Here is a 15,105-nt window from a genome sequence, read left to right on the forward strand (position 1 = left end):
CCTCAATGACCTGATTTTCGGCAAGCTCGCATGGGCCCCGCAGGGATTCGCAGCTCAACTTACCCTACGTCGCGAGACATGCTTATGATAATTATGTGCGCATACATTAATAGGTGCGATCATACCAGCACTAATTCACCGGATCCTATCAGAACTCCGCAGTTAAGCGTGCTTGGGTGAGAGTAGTTCTAGGATGGGTGACCTCCTGGGAAGTCCTCGTGTTGCACCCTTTTTTTTACGTCGTGCTTACCCTCGTTCTTTAAACGATGCTATCTTGAATAGTTTAGCTAAAGCGAGCCTCAATTACCTGATTTTCGGCAAGCTTGCACGGGCCCGCAGGGATTCGCAGCTCGACTTACCCTACGTCGCGAGACACGCTTATGATAATTATGTGCGCATACTTTAATAGGTGCGATCATACCAACACTAATGCACCGGATCCTATCAGAACTCCGCAGTTAAGCTTGCTTGGGTGAGAATAGTACTAGGATGGTTGACCTCCTGGGAAGTCCTTGTGTTGCACCTTTTTTTTTTACGTCGTGCTTACCCTTGTTCTTTAAATGACGCTATCTTGAATAGTTTAGATAAAGCGAGCCTCAATGACCTGATTTTCGGCAAGCACGCACGGGCCCCGCATGGATTCGCAGCTTGACTTACCCTACGTCGCGAGATATGCTTATGATAATTATGTGCGCATACTTTAATAGGTGCGATCATACCAGCACTAATGCACCGGATCCCATCAGAACTTCGCAGTTAAGCGTGCTTGGGCGAGAGTAGTACTAGGATGTGTGACCTCCTGGGAAGTCCTCGTGTTGAACCTTTTTTTTTACGTCGTGCTTACCCTCGTTCTTTAAACGACGCTATCTTGAATAGTTTAGCTAATGCGAGCCTCAATGACCTAATTTTCGGAAAGCTCGCACGGGCCCGCAGGGATTCGCAGCTCGACTTACCCTACGTCGCGAGACATGCTTATGATAATTATGTGCGCAAACTTTAATAGGTGCGATCATACCAGCACTAATGCACCGAATCCCATTAGAACTCCGCAGTTAAGCGTGCTTGGGCGAGAGTAGTACTAGGATGGGTGACTTCCTGGGAAGTCCTCGTGTTGCACCTTTTTCTTCTTCTTCTTCTTTTTTTTTTTTTACGTCGTGCTTACCCTCGTTCTTTAAATGACGCAATCTTGAATAGTTTAGCTAAAGCGAGTCTCAATTACCTAATTTTCGGCAAGCTCGCACGGGCCCGAAGGGATTCGCAGCTCGACTTACCCTACGTCTCGAGACATGCTTATGATTATTATGTGCGCATACATTAATAGGTGCGATCATACCAGCACTAATGCACCGGATCCTATCAGAACTCCGCAGTTAAGCGTGCTTGGGCAAGAGTAGTACTAGGATGGGTGACCTCCTGGGAAGTCCTCGTGTTGCACCTATTTATTTTTTTATTTTTTTACGTCGTGCTTACCCTCGTTCTTTAAACGACACTATCTTGAATAGTTTAGCTAAAGCGAGCCTCAATGACTTGATTTTCGGAAAGCTTGCACGGGCCCCGCAGGGATTCGCAGCTCGACTTACCCTACGTCGCGAGACATGCTTATGATAATTATGTGCGCAAACTTTAATAGGTGCGATCATACTAGCACTAATGCACCGGATCCCATCAGAACTCCGCAGTTAAGCGTGCTTGTGCGAGAGTAGTACTAGGATGGGTGACTTCCTGGGAAGTCTTCGTGTTGCACTTCTTTCTTCTTCTTCTTTTTTTTTTTTACGTCGTGCTTACCCTCGTTCTTTAAATGACGCAATCTTGAATAGTTTAGCTAAAGCGAGCCTCAATTACTTGATTTTTGGCAAGCTCCCACGGTCCCCGCAGGGATTCGCAGCTCGACTTACCCTACGTCTCGAGACATGCTTATGATAATTATGTGCGCATACATTAATAGATGTGATCATACCAGCACTAATTTACGGGATCCTATCAAAACTCCGCAGTTAAGCGTGCTTGGGCGAGAGTAGTACTATGATGGGTGACCTCCTCGGAAGTCCTCGTGTTGCACCTATTTATTTTTTTATTTTTTTTTACGTCGTGCTTACCCTCGATCTTTAAACGACGCTATCTTGTATAGTTTAGCTAAAGCGAGTCTCAATTACCTGATTTTCGGCAAGCTCGCACGGGCCCCGCAGGGATTCGTGGCTCGACTTACCCTACGTCGCGAGACATGCTTATGATAATTATGTGCGTATACTTTAATAGGTGCGATCATACCAGCACTAATGCACCGGATACCGTCAGAACTCGGCAGTTAAGCGTGCTTCGGCGACAGTAGTACTAGGATGGGTGACCTCCTGGGATTTCCTCGTGTTGCACCTCTTTTTTTTTTTTAACGTCGTGCTTACCCTCGTTCTTTAAACGACGCTATCTTGAATAGTTTAGCTAAAGCGAGTCTCAATGACCTGATTTTCGGAAAGCTTGCACAGGCCCCGCAGGGATTCGCAGCTCGACTTACCCTACGTCGCGAGACATGCTTATGATAATTATGTGCGCAAACTTTAATAGGTGCGATCATACCAGCACTAATGCACCGGATCCCATCAGAAGTCCGCAGTTAAGCGTGCTTGTGCGAGAGTAGTACTAGGATGGGTGACTTCCTGGGAAGTCTTCGTGTTGCACCTCTTTCTTCTTCTTCTTTTTTTTTTTTACGTCGTGCTTACCCTCGTTCTTTAAATGACGCAATTTTGAATAGTTTAGCTAAAGCGAGCCTCAATTACCTGATTTTCGGCAAGCTCGCACGGGCCCCGCAGGGATTCGCAGCTCGACTTACCCTACGTCTCGAGACATGCTTATGATAATTATGTGCGCATACATTAATAGGTGCGATCATACCAGCACTAATGCACCGGATCCTATCAGAACTCTGCAGTTAAGCGTGCTTGGGCGAGAGTAGTACTTGGATGGGTGACCTTTTAGGAAGTCCTCGTGTTGCACCTATTTATTTTTTTATTTTTTTTTACGTCGTGCTTACCCTCGATCTTTAAACGACGCTATCTTGAATAGTTTAGCTAAAGTGAGCCTCAATGACCTGATTTTCGGCATGCTCGCATGGGTCCCGCAGGGATTCGCAGCTCGACTTACCCTACGTCGCGAGACATGCTTATGATAATTATGTGCGCAAACTTTAATAGGTGCGATCATACAAGCACTAATGCACCGAATCCCATCAGAACTCCGCAGTTAAGCGTGATTGGGCGAGAGTAGTACTAGGATGGGTGACTTCCTGGAAAGTCCTCGTGTTGCACCTATTTCTTCTACTTCTTTTTTTTTTACGTCGTGCTTACCCTCATTCTTAAAATGACGCAATCTTGAATAGTTTAGCTAAACGAGCCTCAATTACCTGATTTTCGGCAAGCTCGCACGGGCCCCGCAGGGATTCGCAGCTCGACTTACCCTACGTCTCGAGACATGCTAATGATAATTATGTGCGCATACATTAATAGGTGCGATCATACCAGCACCGGATCCTCTCAGAACTCCGCAGTTAAACGTGCTTGGGCGAGAGTAGTACTAGGATGGGCGACCTCCTGGGAAGTCCTCGTGTTGCACCTATTTATTTTTTTATTTTTTTTACGTCGTGCTTACCCTCGTTCTTTAAACGACGCTATCTCGAATAGTTTAGCTAAAGAGAGTCTCAATTACCTGATTTTTGGCAAGCTCGCACGGGCCCCGCAGGGATTCGTAGCTCGACTTACCCTACGTCGCGAGACATGCTTATGATAATTATGTGCGCATACTTTAATAGGTGCGATCATACCAGCACTAATGCACCGGATCCCGTCAGAACTCTGCAGTTAAGCATGCTTCGGCGAAAGTAGTACTAGGATGGGTGACCTCCTGGGAAGTCCTCGTGTTGCACCTCTTTTTTTTTTTTAACGTCGTGCTTACCCTCGTTCTTTAAACGACGCTATCTTGAATAGTTTAACTAAAGCAAACCTCAATGACCTGATTTTTGGCAAGCTCGCACGGGCCCCATAGGGATTAGCAGCTCGACTTACCCTACGTCGCGAGAGATGCGTATGATAATTATGTGCGCATATTTTAATAGGTGCGATCATACCAGCACTAATGCACCGGATCCCATCAGAACTCTGTAGTTAAGCGTGCTTGGGCGAGAGTAGTACTAGGATGGGTGACCTTCTGGGAAGTCCTCGTGTTGCACCTATTTATTTTTTTTATTTTTTTTACGTCGTGCTTACCCTCGATCTTTAAACGACGCTATCTTGAATAGTTTAGCTAAAGCGAGCCTCAATGACCTGATTTTCGGCAAGCTCGCATGGGCCCCGCAGGGATTCGCAGCTCAACTTACCCTACGTCGCGAGACATGCTTATGATAATTATGTGCGCATACATTAATAGGTGCGATCATACCAGCACTAATTCACCGGATCCTATCAGAACTCCGCAGTTAAGCGTGCTTGGGTGAGAGTAGTTCTAGGATGGGTGACCTCCTGGGAAGTCCTCGTGTTGCACCCTTTTTTTTTACGTCGTGCTTATCCTCGTTCTTTAAACGATGCTATCTTGAATAGTTTAGCTAAAGCGAGCCTCAATTACCTGATTTTCGGCAAGCTTGCACGGGCCCGCAGGGATTCGCAGCTCTACTTACCCTACGTCGCGAGACACGCTTATGATAATTATGTGCGCATACTTTAATAGGTGCGATCATACCAGCACTAATGCACCGGATCCTATCAGAACTCCGCAGTTAAGCTTGCTTGGGCGAGAATAGTACTAGGATGGTTGACCTCCTGGGAAGTCCTTGTGTTGCACCTTTTTTTTTTACGTCGTGCTTACCCTTGTTCTTTAAATGACGCTATCTTGAATAGTTTAGATAAAGCGAGCCTCAATGACCTGATTTTCGGCAAGCACGCACGGGCCCCGCATGGATTCACAGCTTGACTTACCCTACGTCGCGAGATATGCTTATGATAATTATGTGCGCATACTTTAATAGGTGCGATCATACCAGCACTAATGCACCGGATCCCATCAGAACTTCGCAGTTAAGCGTGCTTGGGCGAGAGTAGTACTAGGATGTGTGACCTCCTGGGAAGTCCTCGTGTTTAACCTTTTTTTTTTTACGTCGTGCTTACCCTCGTTCTTTAAACGACGCTATCTTGAATAGTTTAGCTAAAGCGAACCTCAATGACCTGATTTTTGGCAAGCTCGCACGGGCCCGCAGGGATTCGCAGCTCGACTTACCATACGTCTCGAGACATGCTTATGATAATTATGTGCGCATACATTAATAGGTGCGATCATACCAGCACTAATGCACCGGATCCTATCTGAAATCCGCAGTTAAGCGTGCTTCGGCGAGAGTAGTACTAGGATGGGTGACCTTCTGGGAAGTCCTCGTGTTGCACCTATTTATTTTTTTTATTTTTTTTACGTCGTGCTTACCCTCGATCTTTAAACGACGCTATCTTGAATAGTTTAGCTAAAGCGAGCCTCAATGACCTGATTTTCGGCAAGCTCGCATGGGCCCCGCAGGGATTCGCAGCTCGACTTACCCTACGTCGCGAGACATGCTTATGATAATTATGTGTGCATACATTAATAGGTGCGATCATACCAGCACTAATTCACCGGATCCTATCAGAACTCCGCAGTTAAGCGTGCTTGGGTGAGAGTAGTTCTAGGATGGGTGACCTCCTGGGAAGTCCTCGTGTTGCACCCTTTTTTTTTTACTTCGTGCTTACCCTCGTTCTTTAAACGATGCTATCTTGAATAGTTTAGCTAAAGCGAGCCTCAATTACCTGATTTTCGGCAAGCTTGCACGGGCCCGCAGGGATTCGCAGCTCGACTTACCCTACGTCGCGAGACATGCTTATGATAATTATGTGCGCATACTTTAATAGGTGCGATCATACCAGCACTAATGCACTGGATCCTATCAGAACTCCGCAGTTAAGCTTGCTTGGGCGAGAATATTAGTAGGATGGTTGACCTCCTGGGAAGTCCTTGTGTTGCACCTTTTTTTTTTTACGTCGTGCTTACCCTTGTTCTTTAAATGACGCTATCTTGAATAGTTTAGATAAAGCGAGCCTCAATGACCTGATTTTCGGAAAGCTCGCACGGGCCCGCAGGGATTCGCAGCTCGACTTACCCTACGTCGCGAGACATGCTTATGATAATTATGTGCGCAAACTTTAATAGGTGCGATCATACCAGCACTAATGCACCGGATCCCATTAGAACTCCGCAGTTAAGCGTGCTTGGGCGAGAGTAGTACTAGGATGGGTGACTTCCTGGGAAGTCCTCGTGTTGCACCTCTTTCTTCTTCTTCTTTTTTTGTTACGTCGTGCTTACCCTCGTTCTTTAAATGGCGCAATCTTGAATAGTTTAGCTAAAGCGAGCCTCAATTACTTGATTTTCGGCAAGCTCGCACGGGCCCTGCAGGGATTCGCAGCTCGACCTACCCTACGTCGCGAGACATGCTTATGATAATTATGTGCGCATACATTAATAGGTGCGATCATACCAGCACTAATGCACCGGATCCTATCAGAACTCCGCAGTTAAGCGTGCTTGGACGAGAGTAGTACTAGGATGGGTGACCTCCTGGGAAGTCCTCGTGTTGCACCTTTTTTTTATGTCGTGCTTACCCTCGTTCTTTAAACGACGCTATCTTGAATAGTTTAGCTAAAGCGAGTCTCAATGACTTGATTTTCGGAAAGCTTGCACGGGCCCGCAGGGATTCGCAGCTCGACATACCCTACGTCGCGAGACATGTTTATGATAATTATGTGCGCAAACTTTAATAGGTGCGATCATACCAGCACTAATGCACCGGATCCCATCAGAACTCCGCAGTTAAGCGTGCTTGGGCGAGAGTAGTACTAGGATGGGTGACTTCCTGGGAAGTCCTCGTGTTGCACCTTTTTCTTCTTCTTCTTCTTCTTTTTTTACGTCGTGCTTACCCTCGTTCTTTAAATGACGCAATCTTGAATAGTTTAGCTAAAGCGAGTCTCAATTACCTAATTTTCGGCAAGCTCGCACGGGCCCGAAGGGATTCGCAGCTCGACTTACCCTACGTCTCGAGACATGCTTATGATTATTATGTGCGCATACATTAATAGGTACGTTCATACCAGCACTAATGCACCGGATCCTATCAGAACTCCGCAGTTAAGCGTGCTTGGGCAAGAGTAGTACTAGGATGGGTGACCTCCTGGGAAGTCCTCGTGTTGCACCTATTTATTTTTTTATTTTTTTACGTCGTGCTTACCCTCGTTCTTTAAACGACGCTATCTTGAATAGTTTAGCTAAAGCGAGCCTCAATGACCTGATTTTCGGAAAGCTTGCACGGGCCCCGCAGGGATTCGCAGCTCGACTTACCCTACGTCGCGAGACATGCTTATGATAATTATGTGCGCAAACTTTAATAGGTGCGATCATACTAGCACTAATGCACCGGATCCCATCAGAACTCCGCAGTTAAGCGTGCTTGTGCGAGAGTAGTACTAGGATGGGTGACTTCCTGGGAAGTCTTCGTGTTGCACTTCTTTCTTCTTCTTCTTTTTTTTTTACGTCGTGCTTACCCTCGTTCTTTAAATGACGCAATCTTGAATAGTTTAGCTAAAGCGAGCCTCAATTACTTGATTTTTGGCAAGCTCCCACGGTCCCCGCAGGGATTCGCAGCTCGACTTACCCTACGTCTCGAGACATGCTTATGATAATTATGTGCGCATACATTAATAGATGCAATCATACCAGCACTAATGCACGGGATCCTATCAAAACTCCGCAGTTAAGCATGCTTGGGCGAGAGTAGTACTAGGATGGGTGACCTCCTCGGAAGTCCTCGTGTTGCACCTATTTATTTTTTTATTTTTTTTTACGTCGTGCTTACCCTCGATCTTTAAACGACGCTATCTTTTATAGTTTAGCTAAAGCGAGTCTCAATTACCTGATTTTCGGCAAGCTCGCACGGGCCCCGCAGGGATTCGTAGCTCGACTTACCCTACGTCGCGAGACATGCTTATGATAATTATGTGCGTATACTTTAAAAGGTGCGATCATACCAGCACTAATGCACCGGATACCGTCAGAACTCGGCAGTTAAGCGTGCTTCGGCGACAGTAGTATTAGGATGGGTGACCTCCTGGGATTTCCTCGTGTTGCACCTCTTTTTTTTTTTTAACGTCGTGCTTACCCTCGTTCTTTGAACGATGCTATCTTGAATAGTTTAGCTAAAGCGAGTCTCAATGACCTGATTTTCGGAAAGCTTGCACAGGCCCCGCAGGGATTCGCAGCTCGACTTACCCTACGTCGCGAGACATGCTTATGATAATTATGTGCGCAAACTTTAATAGGTGCGATCATACCAACACTAATGCACCGGATCCCATCAGAACTCCGCAGTTAAGCGTGCTTGTGCGAGAGTAGTACTAGGATGGGTGACTTCCTGGGAAGTCTTCGTGTTGCACCTCTTTCTTCTTCTTCTTTTTTTTTTTTTTTTACGTCGTGCTTACCCTCGTTCTTTAAATGACGCAATTTTGAATAGTTTAGCTAAGGCGAGCCTCAATTACCTGATTTTCGGCAAGCTCGCACGGGCCCCGCAGGGATTCGCAGCTCGACTTTCCCTACGTCTCGAGACATGCTTATGATAATTATGTGCGCATACATTAATAGGTTCGATCATACCAGCACTAATGCACCGAATCCCATCAGAACTCCGCAGTTAAGCGTGCTTGTGCGAGAGTAGTACTAGGATGGGTGACCTCCTGGGAAGTCCTCGTGTTGCACCTACTTATTTTTTTATTTTTTTTTTACGTCGTGCTTACCCTCGATCTTTAAACGACGCTATCTTGAATAGTTTAGCTAAAACGAGCCTCAATGACCTGATTTTCGGCAAGCTCGCATGGGTCCCGCAGGGATTCGCAGCTCGACTTACCCTACGTCGCGAGACATGCTTATGATAATTATGTGCGCATACATTAATAGGTGCGATCATACCAGCACTAATGCACCGGATCCTATCAGAACTCCGCAGTTAAGCGTGCTTGGGCGAGAGTAGTACTAGGATGGGTGACCTCCTGGGAAGTCCTCGTGTTGCATCTATTTATTTTTTTATTTTTTTTTACGTCGTGCTTACCCTCGATCTTTAAACGACGCTATCTTGAATAGTTTAGCTAAAGCGAGCCTCAATGACCTGATTTTCGGCAGGCTCGCATGGGCCCCGCAGGGATTCGCAGCTCGACTTACCCTACGACGCGAGACATGCTTATGATAATTATGTGCGCATACATTAATAGGTGCGATCATACCAGCACTAATGCACCTGATCCTATCAGAACTCCGCAGTTAAGCGTGCTTGGGCGAGAGTAGTACTAGGATGGGTGACATCCTGGGAAGTCTTCGTGTTGCACCTCTTTCTTCTTCTTCTTCTTTTTTTTTTTTTTTTTACGTCGTGCTTACCCTCGTTCTTTAAATGACGCAATTTTGAATAGTTTAGCTAAGGCGAGCCTCAATTACCTGATTTTCGGCAAGCTCGCACGGGCCCCGCAGGGATTCGCAGCTCGACTTTCCCTACGTCTCGAGACATGCTTATGATAATTATGTGCGCATACATTAATAGGTGCGATCATACCAGCACTAATGCACCGAATCCCATCAGAACTCCGCAGTTAAGCGTGCTTGTGCGAGAGTAGTACTAGGATGGGTGACCTCCTGGGAAGTCCTCGTGTAGCACCTATTTATTTTTTTATTTTTTTTTTACGTCGTGCTTACCCTCGATCTTTAAACGACGCTATCTTGAATAGTTTAGCTAAAGCGAGCCTCAATGACCTGATTTTCGGCAAGCTCGCATGGGTCCCGCAGGGATTCGCAGCTCGACTTACCCTACGTCGCGAGACATGCTTATGATAATTATGTGCGCATACATTAATAGGTGCGATCATACCAGCACTAATGCACCGGATCCTATCGGAACTCCGCAGTTAAGCGTGCTTGGGCGAGAGTAGTACTAGGATGGGTGACTTCCTGGGAAGTCCTCGTGTTGCACCTATTTATTTTTATATTTTTTTTTACCTCGTGCTTACCCTCGTTCTTTAAACGACGCTATTTTGAATAGTTTAGCTAAAGCGAGTCTCAATTACCTGATTTTCGGCAAGCTCGCACGGGCCCCGCAGGGATTCGTAGCTCGACTTACCCTACGTCGCGAGACATGCTTATGATAATTATGTGCGCATACTTTAATAGGTGCGATCATACCAGCCCTAATGCACCGGATCCGTCAGAACTATGCAGTTAAGCGTGCTTCGGCGAGAGTAGTACTAGGATGGGTGACCTCCTGGGAAGTCCTCGTGTTGCACCTCTTTTTTTTTTCTTTTTTAACGTTTGCTTACCCTCGTTCTTTAAATGACGCAATCTTGAATAGTTTAGCTAAAGCGAGCCTCAATTACCTTATTTTCGGCAAGCTCGCACGGGCCCCGCAGGGATTCGCAGCTCGACTTACCCTACGTCTCGACACATGCTTATCATAATTATGTGCGCATACATTAATAGGTGCGATCATACCAGCACTAATGCACCGGATCCTATCAGAACTCCGCAGTTAAGCGTGCTTGGGCGAGAGTAGTACTAGGATGGGTGACCTCCTGGGAAGTCCTCGTGTTGCACCTATTTATTTTTTAATTTTTTTGACGTCGTGCTTACCCTCGATCTTTAAACGACGCTATCTTGAATAGTTTAGCTAAAGCGAGCCTCAATGACCTGATTTTCGGCAGGCTCGCATGGGCCCCGCAGGGATTCGCAGCTCGACTTACCCTACGTCGCGAGACATGCTTATGATAATTATGTGCGCATACATTAATAGGTGCGATCATACCAGCACTAATGCACCGGATCCTATCAGAACTCCGCAGTTAAGCGTGCTTGGGCGAGAGTAGTACTAGGATGGGTGACCTCCTCGGAAGTCCTCGTGTTGCACCTATTTATTTTTTTATTTTTTTTTACGTCGTGCTTACCCTCGCTCTTTAAACGACGCTATCTTGAATAGTTTAGCTAAAGCGAGTCTTAATTACCTAATTTTCGGCAAGCTCGCACGGGACCCACAGGGATTCGTAGCTCGACCTACTATACGTCGCGAGACATGCTAATGATAATTATGTGCGCATATTTTAATAGGTGCGATCATACCAGCACTAATGCACCAGATCCCGTCAGAACTCTGCAGTTAAGCGTGTTTCGGCGAGAGTAGTACTAGGATGGGTGACCTCCTGGGAAGTCCTCGTGTTGCACCTCTTTTTTTTTTCTTTTTTAACGTCGTGCTTACCCTCGTTCTTTAAACGACGCTATCTTGAATAGTTTAGCTAAAACGAGCCTCAATGACCTCATTTTCGGCAGGCTCGCATGGGCCCCGCAGGGATTCGCAGCTCGGCTTACCCTACGTCGCGAGATATGCTTATGATAATTATGTGCGCATACATTAATAGGTGCGATCATACCAGCACTAATTCACTGGATCCTATCAGAACTCCGCAGTTAAGCGTGCTTGGGCGAGAGTAGTACTAGGATGGGTGACCTCTTGGGAAGTCCTCGGGTTGCACCTAATTATTTTTTTATTTTTTTTACATCGTGCTTACCCTCGTTCTTTAAATGACGCTATCTTGAATAGTTTAGCTAAAGCGAGTCTCAATTACCTGATTTATGGCAAGCTCGCACGGGCCCCGCAGGGATTCGTAGATCGACTTACCCTATGTCGCGAGACATGCTTATAATAATTATCTGCGCATACTTTAATAGGTGCGTTCATACCAGCACTAATGCACCGGAACCCGTCAGAACTCTGCAGTTAAGCGTGCTTTGGCAAGAGTAGTACTAGGATGGGTGACCTCCTGGGAAGTCATCGTGTTGCACCTCTTTTTTTTTTTTTTTAACGTCGTGCTTACCCTCGTTCTTTAAACGACGCTATCTTGAATAGTTTAGCTAAAGCGAGCCTCAATGACCTGATTTTCGGCAAGCTTGCACGGGCCCCTTAGGGATTTGCAGCTCGACTTACCGTACGTCACGAGAGATGCTTATGATAATTATGTGCGCAGACTTTAATAGGTGCGATCATACCAGCACTAATGCACCGGATCCCATCAGAACTCCGCAGTTAAGCGTGCTTGGGCGAGAGTAGTACATATAACGGGTGACCTCCTGGGAAGTCCTCGTGTTGCACCTTTTTTTTTACGTCGTGCTTACCCTCGTTCTTTAAACGACGCTATCTTGAATAGTTTAGCTAAAGCGAGTCTCAATTACCTGATTTTCGGAAACCTCGCACAGGCCCCGCAGGGATTCGTAGCTCGACCTACTCTACATCGCGAGACATGCTTATGATAATTATGTGCGCATACTTTAATAGGTGCGATCATACCAGCACTAATGCGCCGGATCCCGTCAGAACTCTGCAGTTAAGCGTGCTTCGGCGAGATTAGTACTAGGATGGGTGACCTCCTGGGAAGTCCTTGTGTTGCACTTCTTTTTTTTTTTTTTAACGTCGTGCTTACCCTCGTTCTTTAAACGACGCTATCTTGAATAGTTTAGCTAAAGCGAGCCTCAATGACCTGATTTTTGGCAAGCTCGCACGGCCCCGTAGGGATTCCCAGCTCGACTTACCCTACGTCGCGAGAAATGCTTTTGATAATTATGTGCGCATACTTTATTAGGTGCGATCATACCAGCAATAATGCACCGGATCCCGTCAGAACTCCGCAGTTAAGCGTGCTTCGGCGAGAGTAGTACTAGGATGGGTGACCTCCTGGGAAGTCCTTGTGTTGCACCTATTTATTTTTTTATTTTTTTTTACGTCGTGCTTACCCTCGTTCTTTAAACGACGCTATCTTGTATAGTTTAGCTAAAGCGAGTCTCAATTACCTGATTTTCGGCAAGCTCGGACGGGCCCCGTAGGGATTCGTAGCTCGAATTATCCTACGTCGCGAGACATGCTTATGATAATTATGTGCGCATACTTTAATAGGTGCGATCATACCAGCACTAATGCACCGGATACCGTCAGAACTCGGCAGTTAAGCGTGCTTCAGCGACAGTAGTACTAGGATGGGTGACCTCCTGGTATTTCCTCGTGTTGCACCTCTTTTTTTTTTTTTTAACGTCGTGCTTACCCTCGTTCTTTAAACGACGCTATCTTGAATAGTTTAGCTAAAGCGAGTCTCAATGACCTGATTTTCGGAAAGCTTGCACAGGCCCCGCAGGGATTCGCAGCTCGACTTACCCTACGTCGCGAGACATGCTTATGATAATTATGTGCGCAAACTTTAATAGGTGCGATCATACCAGCACTAATGCACCGGATCCCATCAAAACTCCACAGTTAAGCGTGCTTGTGCGAGAGTAGTACTAGGATTGGTGACTTCCTGGGAAGTCTTCGTGTTGCACCTCTTTCTTCTTCTTCTTTTTTTTTTTACGTCGTGCTTACCCTCGTTCTTTAAATGACGCAATTTTGAATAGTTTAGCTAAAGCGAGCCTCAATTACCTGATTTTCGGCAAGCTCGCACGGGCCCCGCAGGGATTCGCAGCTCGACTTACCCTACGTCTCGAGACATGCTTATGATAATTATGTGCGCATACATTAATAGGTGCGATCATACCAGCACTAATGCACCGGATCCTATCAGAACTCTGCAGTTAAGCGTGCTTGGGCGAGAGTAGTACTCGGATGGGTGACCTCCTAGGAAGTCCTCGTGTTGCACCTATTTATTTTTTTATTTTTTTTTACGTCGTGCTTACCCTCGATCTTTAAACGACGCTATCTTGAATAGTTTAGCTAAAGTGAGCCTCAATGACCTGATTTTCGGCATGCTCGCATGGGTCCCGCAGGGATTCGCAGCTCGACTTACCCTACGTCGCGAGACATGCTTATGATAATTATGTGCGCATACATTAATAGGTGCGATCATACCAGCACTAATGCACCGGATCCTATCAGAACTCCGCAGTTAAGCGTGCTTGGGCGAGAGTAGTACTAGGATGGGTGACCTCCTGGGAAGTCCTCGTGTTGCACCTATTTATTTTTTTATTTTTTTACATCGTGCTTACCCTCGTTCTTTAAACGACGCTATTTTGAATAGTTTAGCTAAAGCGAGTCTCAATTACATGATTTTCGGCAAGCTCGCACGGGCCCCGCACGGATTCGTAGCTCGACTTACCCTACGTCGCGAGACATGCTTATGATAATTATGTGCGCATACTTTAATAGGTGCGATCATACCAGCACTAATGCACCGGATCCGTCAGAACTCTGCAGTTAAGCGTGCTTCGGCGAGAGTAGTACTAGGATGGGTGACCTCCTCGGAAGTCCTCGTGTTGCACCTCTTTTTTTTTTTCTTTTTTAACGTCGTGCTTACCCTCGTTCTTTAAATGACGCAATCTTGAATAGTTTAGCTAAAGCGAGCCTCAATTACCTGATTTTCGGCAAGCTCGCACGGGCCCCGCAGGGATTCGCAGCTCAACTTACCCTACGTCTCGAGACATGCTTATGATAATTATGTGCGCATACATTAATAGGTGCGATCATACCAGCACTAATGCACCGGATCCTATCAGAACTCTGCAGTTAAGCGTGCTTGGGCGAGAGTAGTACTAGGATGGGTGACCTTCTGGGAAGTCCTAGTGTTGCACCTATTTAGTTTTTTATTTTTTTTACGTCGTGCTTACCCTCGATCTTTAAACGACGCTATCTTGAATAGTTTAGCTAAAGCGAGCCTCAATGACCTGATTTTCGGTAGGCTCGCATGGGCCCCGCAGGGATTCGCAGCTCGACTTACCCTACGTCGCGAGACATGCTTATGATAATTATGTGCGCATACATTAATAGGTGCGATCATACCAGCACTAATGCACCGGATCCTATCAGAACTCCGCAGTTAAGCGTGCTTGGGCGAGAGTAGTACTAGGAAGGGTGACCTCCTGGGAAGTCCTCGTGTTGCACCTATTTATTTTTTTATTTTTTTTACGTCGTGCTTACCCTCGCTCTTTAAACGACGCTATCTTGAATAGTTTAACTAAAGCGAGTCTTAATTATCTGATTTTCGGCAAGCT

The 15,105-nt window shown here is 46.2% G+C and overlaps 16 non-coding genes and 32 pseudogenes across 16 annotated transcripts; all 48 read left to right on the forward strand.

The window, feature by feature from the left end:
- Positions 1 to 111: 111 nt before the first annotated feature.
- LOC148560728 (5S ribosomal RNA) lies at positions 112 to 230 on the forward strand (annotated as a pseudogene).
- Positions 231 to 407: 177 nt separating this feature from the next.
- Positions 408 to 526, forward strand: LOC148560729 (5S ribosomal RNA; annotated as a pseudogene).
- Positions 527 to 705: 179 nt separating this feature from the next.
- On the forward strand, positions 706 to 824 carry LOC148560730 (5S ribosomal RNA; annotated as a pseudogene).
- A 177-nt stretch (positions 825 to 1,001) lies between these two features.
- On the forward strand, positions 1,002 to 1,120 carry LOC148560731 (5S ribosomal RNA). The gene has a single exon (XR_015891296.1). It is a non-coding gene; the product is annotated as a 5S ribosomal RNA (ribosomal RNA).
- Positions 1,121 to 1,319: 199 nt separating this feature from the next.
- On the forward strand, positions 1,320 to 1,438 carry LOC148560732 (5S ribosomal RNA). The gene has a single exon (XR_015891192.1). It is a non-coding gene; the product is annotated as a 5S ribosomal RNA (ribosomal RNA).
- Positions 1,439 to 1,628: 190 nt separating this feature from the next.
- On the forward strand, positions 1,629 to 1,747 carry LOC148560733 (5S ribosomal RNA; annotated as a pseudogene).
- Positions 1,748 to 1,943: 196 nt separating this feature from the next.
- LOC148560734 (5S ribosomal RNA) lies at positions 1,944 to 2,062 on the forward strand (annotated as a pseudogene).
- A 192-nt stretch (positions 2,063 to 2,254) lies between these two features.
- On the forward strand, positions 2,255 to 2,373 carry LOC148560735 (5S ribosomal RNA; annotated as a pseudogene).
- Positions 2,374 to 2,557: 184 nt separating this feature from the next.
- Positions 2,558 to 2,676, forward strand: LOC148560736 (5S ribosomal RNA; annotated as a pseudogene).
- Positions 2,677 to 2,872: 196 nt separating this feature from the next.
- LOC148560737 (5S ribosomal RNA) lies at positions 2,873 to 2,991 on the forward strand. The gene has a single exon (XR_015891689.1). It is a non-coding gene; the product is annotated as a 5S ribosomal RNA (ribosomal RNA).
- Positions 2,992 to 3,183: 192 nt separating this feature from the next.
- On the forward strand, positions 3,184 to 3,302 carry LOC148560738 (5S ribosomal RNA; annotated as a pseudogene).
- Positions 3,303 to 3,495: 193 nt separating this feature from the next.
- Positions 3,496 to 3,606, forward strand: LOC148560739 (5S ribosomal RNA; annotated as a pseudogene).
- Positions 3,607 to 3,797: 191 nt separating this feature from the next.
- LOC148560740 (5S ribosomal RNA) lies at positions 3,798 to 3,916 on the forward strand (annotated as a pseudogene).
- A 184-nt stretch (positions 3,917 to 4,100) lies between these two features.
- On the forward strand, positions 4,101 to 4,219 carry LOC148560741 (5S ribosomal RNA). Its single transcript, XR_015890053.1, has one exon. It is a non-coding gene; the product is annotated as a 5S ribosomal RNA (ribosomal RNA).
- A 192-nt stretch (positions 4,220 to 4,411) lies between these two features.
- Positions 4,412 to 4,530, forward strand: LOC148560742 (5S ribosomal RNA; annotated as a pseudogene).
- A 178-nt stretch (positions 4,531 to 4,708) lies between these two features.
- LOC148560743 (5S ribosomal RNA) lies at positions 4,709 to 4,827 on the forward strand (annotated as a pseudogene).
- Positions 4,828 to 5,006: 179 nt separating this feature from the next.
- Positions 5,007 to 5,125, forward strand: LOC148560744 (5S ribosomal RNA; annotated as a pseudogene).
- A 179-nt stretch (positions 5,126 to 5,304) lies between these two features.
- LOC148560745 (5S ribosomal RNA) lies at positions 5,305 to 5,423 on the forward strand (annotated as a pseudogene).
- Positions 5,424 to 5,615: 192 nt separating this feature from the next.
- Positions 5,616 to 5,734, forward strand: LOC148560746 (5S ribosomal RNA; annotated as a pseudogene).
- A 179-nt stretch (positions 5,735 to 5,913) lies between these two features.
- On the forward strand, positions 5,914 to 6,032 carry LOC148560747 (5S ribosomal RNA; annotated as a pseudogene).
- A 179-nt stretch (positions 6,033 to 6,211) lies between these two features.
- LOC148560748 (5S ribosomal RNA) lies at positions 6,212 to 6,330 on the forward strand. The gene has a single exon (XR_015889814.1). It is a non-coding gene; the product is annotated as a 5S ribosomal RNA (ribosomal RNA).
- A 194-nt stretch (positions 6,331 to 6,524) lies between these two features.
- On the forward strand, positions 6,525 to 6,643 carry LOC148560749 (5S ribosomal RNA). Its single transcript, XR_015890613.1, has one exon. It is a non-coding gene; the product is annotated as a 5S ribosomal RNA (ribosomal RNA).
- A 176-nt stretch (positions 6,644 to 6,819) lies between these two features.
- Positions 6,820 to 6,938, forward strand: LOC148560750 (5S ribosomal RNA). The gene has a single exon (XR_015889532.1). It is a non-coding gene; the product is annotated as a 5S ribosomal RNA (ribosomal RNA).
- Positions 6,939 to 7,134: 196 nt separating this feature from the next.
- On the forward strand, positions 7,135 to 7,253 carry LOC148560751 (5S ribosomal RNA; annotated as a pseudogene).
- A 190-nt stretch (positions 7,254 to 7,443) lies between these two features.
- LOC148560752 (5S ribosomal RNA) lies at positions 7,444 to 7,562 on the forward strand (annotated as a pseudogene).
- Positions 7,563 to 7,756: 194 nt separating this feature from the next.
- On the forward strand, positions 7,757 to 7,875 carry LOC148560753 (5S ribosomal RNA; annotated as a pseudogene).
- Positions 7,876 to 8,067: 192 nt separating this feature from the next.
- LOC148560754 (5S ribosomal RNA) lies at positions 8,068 to 8,186 on the forward strand (annotated as a pseudogene).
- Positions 8,187 to 8,370: 184 nt separating this feature from the next.
- LOC148560755 (5S ribosomal RNA) lies at positions 8,371 to 8,489 on the forward strand (annotated as a pseudogene).
- A 200-nt stretch (positions 8,490 to 8,689) lies between these two features.
- Positions 8,690 to 8,808, forward strand: LOC148560756 (5S ribosomal RNA; annotated as a pseudogene).
- Positions 8,809 to 9,001: 193 nt separating this feature from the next.
- LOC148560757 (5S ribosomal RNA) lies at positions 9,002 to 9,120 on the forward strand. The gene has a single exon (XR_015890665.1). It is a non-coding gene; the product is annotated as a 5S ribosomal RNA (ribosomal RNA).
- A 192-nt stretch (positions 9,121 to 9,312) lies between these two features.
- On the forward strand, positions 9,313 to 9,431 carry LOC148560758 (5S ribosomal RNA; annotated as a pseudogene).
- Positions 9,432 to 9,635: 204 nt separating this feature from the next.
- Positions 9,636 to 9,754, forward strand: LOC148560759 (5S ribosomal RNA; annotated as a pseudogene).
- Positions 9,755 to 9,947: 193 nt separating this feature from the next.
- LOC148560760 (5S ribosomal RNA) lies at positions 9,948 to 10,066 on the forward strand. Its single transcript, XR_015891282.1, has one exon. It is a non-coding gene; the product is annotated as a 5S ribosomal RNA (ribosomal RNA).
- Positions 10,067 to 10,258: 192 nt separating this feature from the next.
- LOC148560761 (5S ribosomal RNA) lies at positions 10,259 to 10,376 on the forward strand (annotated as a pseudogene).
- Positions 10,377 to 10,564: 188 nt separating this feature from the next.
- On the forward strand, positions 10,565 to 10,683 carry LOC148560762 (5S ribosomal RNA). Its single transcript, XR_015890193.1, has one exon. It is a non-coding gene; the product is annotated as a 5S ribosomal RNA (ribosomal RNA).
- A 191-nt stretch (positions 10,684 to 10,874) lies between these two features.
- LOC148560763 (5S ribosomal RNA) lies at positions 10,875 to 10,993 on the forward strand. Its single transcript, XR_015891174.1, has one exon. It is a non-coding gene; the product is annotated as a 5S ribosomal RNA (ribosomal RNA).
- Positions 10,994 to 11,185: 192 nt separating this feature from the next.
- On the forward strand, positions 11,186 to 11,304 carry LOC148560764 (5S ribosomal RNA). Its single transcript, XR_015891449.1, has one exon. It is a non-coding gene; the product is annotated as a 5S ribosomal RNA (ribosomal RNA).
- Positions 11,305 to 11,493: 189 nt separating this feature from the next.
- Positions 11,494 to 11,612, forward strand: LOC148560765 (5S ribosomal RNA; annotated as a pseudogene).
- A 191-nt stretch (positions 11,613 to 11,803) lies between these two features.
- LOC148560766 (5S ribosomal RNA) lies at positions 11,804 to 11,922 on the forward strand (annotated as a pseudogene).
- Positions 11,923 to 12,109: 187 nt separating this feature from the next.
- LOC148560767 (5S ribosomal RNA) lies at positions 12,110 to 12,229 on the forward strand (annotated as a pseudogene).
- Positions 12,230 to 12,407: 178 nt separating this feature from the next.
- On the forward strand, positions 12,408 to 12,526 carry LOC148560768 (5S ribosomal RNA; annotated as a pseudogene).
- Positions 12,527 to 12,711: 185 nt separating this feature from the next.
- Positions 12,712 to 12,830, forward strand: LOC148560769 (5S ribosomal RNA; annotated as a pseudogene).
- Positions 12,831 to 13,327: 497 nt separating this feature from the next.
- LOC148560770 (5S ribosomal RNA) lies at positions 13,328 to 13,446 on the forward strand (annotated as a pseudogene).
- Positions 13,447 to 13,641: 195 nt separating this feature from the next.
- On the forward strand, positions 13,642 to 13,760 carry LOC148560771 (5S ribosomal RNA). Its single transcript, XR_015891647.1, has one exon. It is a non-coding gene; the product is annotated as a 5S ribosomal RNA (ribosomal RNA).
- Positions 13,761 to 13,952: 192 nt separating this feature from the next.
- On the forward strand, positions 13,953 to 14,071 carry LOC148560772 (5S ribosomal RNA). Its single transcript, XR_015890194.1, has one exon. It is a non-coding gene; the product is annotated as a 5S ribosomal RNA (ribosomal RNA).
- Positions 14,072 to 14,261: 190 nt separating this feature from the next.
- LOC148560773 (5S ribosomal RNA) lies at positions 14,262 to 14,379 on the forward strand (annotated as a pseudogene).
- Positions 14,380 to 14,569: 190 nt separating this feature from the next.
- LOC148560774 (5S ribosomal RNA) lies at positions 14,570 to 14,688 on the forward strand. The gene has a single exon (XR_015891703.1). It is a non-coding gene; the product is annotated as a 5S ribosomal RNA (ribosomal RNA).
- A 191-nt stretch (positions 14,689 to 14,879) lies between these two features.
- LOC148560775 (5S ribosomal RNA) lies at positions 14,880 to 14,998 on the forward strand. Its single transcript, XR_015890886.1, has one exon. It is a non-coding gene; the product is annotated as a 5S ribosomal RNA (ribosomal RNA).
- The last annotated feature ends 107 nt before the right edge of the window (positions 14,999 to 15,105 follow it).

This window comes from Arachis ipaensis, chromosome B6 (genome assembly GCF_059453495.1).
Source record: "Arachis ipaensis isolate K30076 ecotype BB chromosome B6, ASM5945349v1, whole genome shotgun sequence".
Classification (NCBI taxonomy): domain Eukaryota; kingdom Viridiplantae; phylum Streptophyta; class Magnoliopsida; order Fabales; family Fabaceae; genus Arachis; species Arachis ipaensis.